Source organism: Phascolarctos cinereus, unplaced genomic scaffold (genome assembly GCF_003287225.1).
Source record: "Phascolarctos cinereus isolate Bilbo 61053 unplaced genomic scaffold, phaCin_HiC Scaffold_3;HRSCAF=262, whole genome shotgun sequence".
Classification (NCBI taxonomy): Eukaryota; Metazoa; Chordata; class Mammalia; order Diprotodontia; family Phascolarctidae; genus Phascolarctos; species Phascolarctos cinereus.
In genome coordinates, this window is record NW_027555736.1 from 32,556,504 (window position 1) to 32,558,904 (window position 2,401).

Consider the following 2,401-nt stretch of genomic DNA (forward strand, 5'->3'; position numbering starts at 1 on the left):
GCTCTTTGATCTTCACTGGCCACTTCCCTGCTCCTCCATGTTTGCCTTCATCCTTTAACCCTGTACAATCCATTCTGTCCTGCCCAGATTCTTGTGGCTGCCACCCATGGACATCCCTCTGCATCACTGTCCCTCCTCCATGATACATTTAGTATTTGCCCCATGGTCTTCTCCACTCTCATCCCATGTCTGTCCCTCCTTTAAGCATTTGATGTCTCCTTGTCCTTCAGCTTCCTGAATTCCCATGACCCCTGCCATCAATCTACCTCAACCATGAACTGTATAAGATATAATGTAATAGAATGACATATGGTTAATATCATATGTTATGATCATGTGATATGACATGGGTTAGGATATAAAAATGAGAAACAGCATGGTGCAGAGGATGGAGGAGAGTGGCATAGGCAGGAACACCTGGATTCAAGTCCTCCTCTCCCCTCCCCACCCCCCGTCCAATGACATGTACTAGATAGCAGTGGAACCCAGGATACTTAGGTCAGTTAGCCTCTGGGGACCCTGAGGCTATTGTTGCAGAGTTGTCACTCTGGATCTGCGGAATTTCCTACACTGATGAAAATGCAGGTCTGAGCCAAACAAGCAAACACACAGACACAGAACTAACAATACATACATATCTATATCTGTATATCTATATCTACATCTATGTCTATATCTATATCTATATCTATCTCTATCTCTATCTCTATTCTATCTCTATCTCTATCTCTATCTCTATCTCTATCTCTATTTCTATCTCTATCTCTATCTCTATCTCTATCTCTATCTCTATCTCTATCTCTATCTATCTCTATCTATCTATGTATACATATATATTAATATGATATAATATTATACTTTCTGTTATCACTAGCATTTATATAGAACTTTGAGGTCTGCAAAGCGGTTTACAATCACTTGAGCCTCATAATAACCCTGAAGGTAGGTGCTGTTATTATCCCTATTTTACAGATGAAGAAACCAAGGCAAACTGAGGCTAAGTGACTGCCAAGGGTCACATGGCTACTATGTGTCTGAGGCTGGATTTGAACTCAGGTCTTCCTATCTCCAGATCCAGCGCTCTATCCACTGTGCTACCCAATTGCCATCTATGTCGCCTGTGTGTGACAATGTGGCATGGTGGAGAGGGTACTGGACCTGGAGCTGAGAAGGCATGGGTTCAGTTCCAAGAATTACCACTGACTTGCTCTGTGACCCTGGGCAAATAAATCTCTTTCCCTTTCTGGGTCTCAATTTTCTCTGCAAAATGAGGGAATTGGGCTAAGTGCTTTCTAAAGTCTCATTCAACGCTAACATTCTCTTTGCTAAAAATAACTAATTTCTATAGCATTTACAAAGTGCATTTCTCATGATGACAATCCTGTGAGATAAGGTAGAGGTAGGTATTATTATTCTCCTATTAAAGATCAGGAAAGTGAGTCTCAAAAAGATCAGTAACTTGCCCCCAGTTATATGGCTAGGCACGGCATGGTGGATGAAGGGATGGATGACATGTGGATGGATGGAGTAGAGACTTTAGCCCATGTCTTCCAACTTGGATCTGGGGGCTTTCTCCACTGCACTGGGCTGCTTCCCAACATGGAAGGAAGGAGGGGTAGAGCAGCAAGAGGGAGGGGGCAGCATAATGGGTGGGATGGGGCACAGGTGGTGAGATTTCCCTGAGTGCTAAGGAGGAGGAAGGAAGGAAGGAAACACAACTGAAGCCTGCAGCCAGATTCCCCAGGGAAGAAGAGAGAAAGGCATTTAGTCAAACGTTATTTGGATGAGTGACACAGTATTACTGGCTTGCCTAAGTACGTTCGTAGGTCCTATTGGTAGATTTATGTGAGTGAGAATGTGTGGATATCTCTCCATGCATATGTTTGCATGTGTCCCTTTCCCCACATGAATATGTATCTGTGTGTGTGCTGTGTGCTTATGTATGTGCTGCCCCTGAGGTGCCCATGTAGGCCATGAGAAAGGGCTGGATGCTGGAGGGGTTATGAAGGTAGAAATAAGATTTTGGCAACTGATGAGTGGAGTGAGAGTAGAGAATCCAGGATGATGGTGAGGTTGAAAGCCTTGGTGATTGGAGGATGGTGGTGCCCTTCTCAGAAGCTGAGAAAGTGGGAGGGTTTGGGGTGTGGGGGAGGAAGTAATGGCTTCCATTTTAGACTTGTTGAGTCTGAGATGACGATGGGACATCCAGTTGAGATGTCCAAAGGACCATTGCTGTTAAAGGGCTAGAACTCAGAAGCAAGAGTCTAAAACTTGATTTAGAGATCTGGGAACCATCTGAACGTACTAATGCAGAAGTAACAGAACCAGGAAAATAATATGCGTAATGACAACAATAATGTAGACAGGATGAATGGTGAGTACACATATACAAAAAGAGACT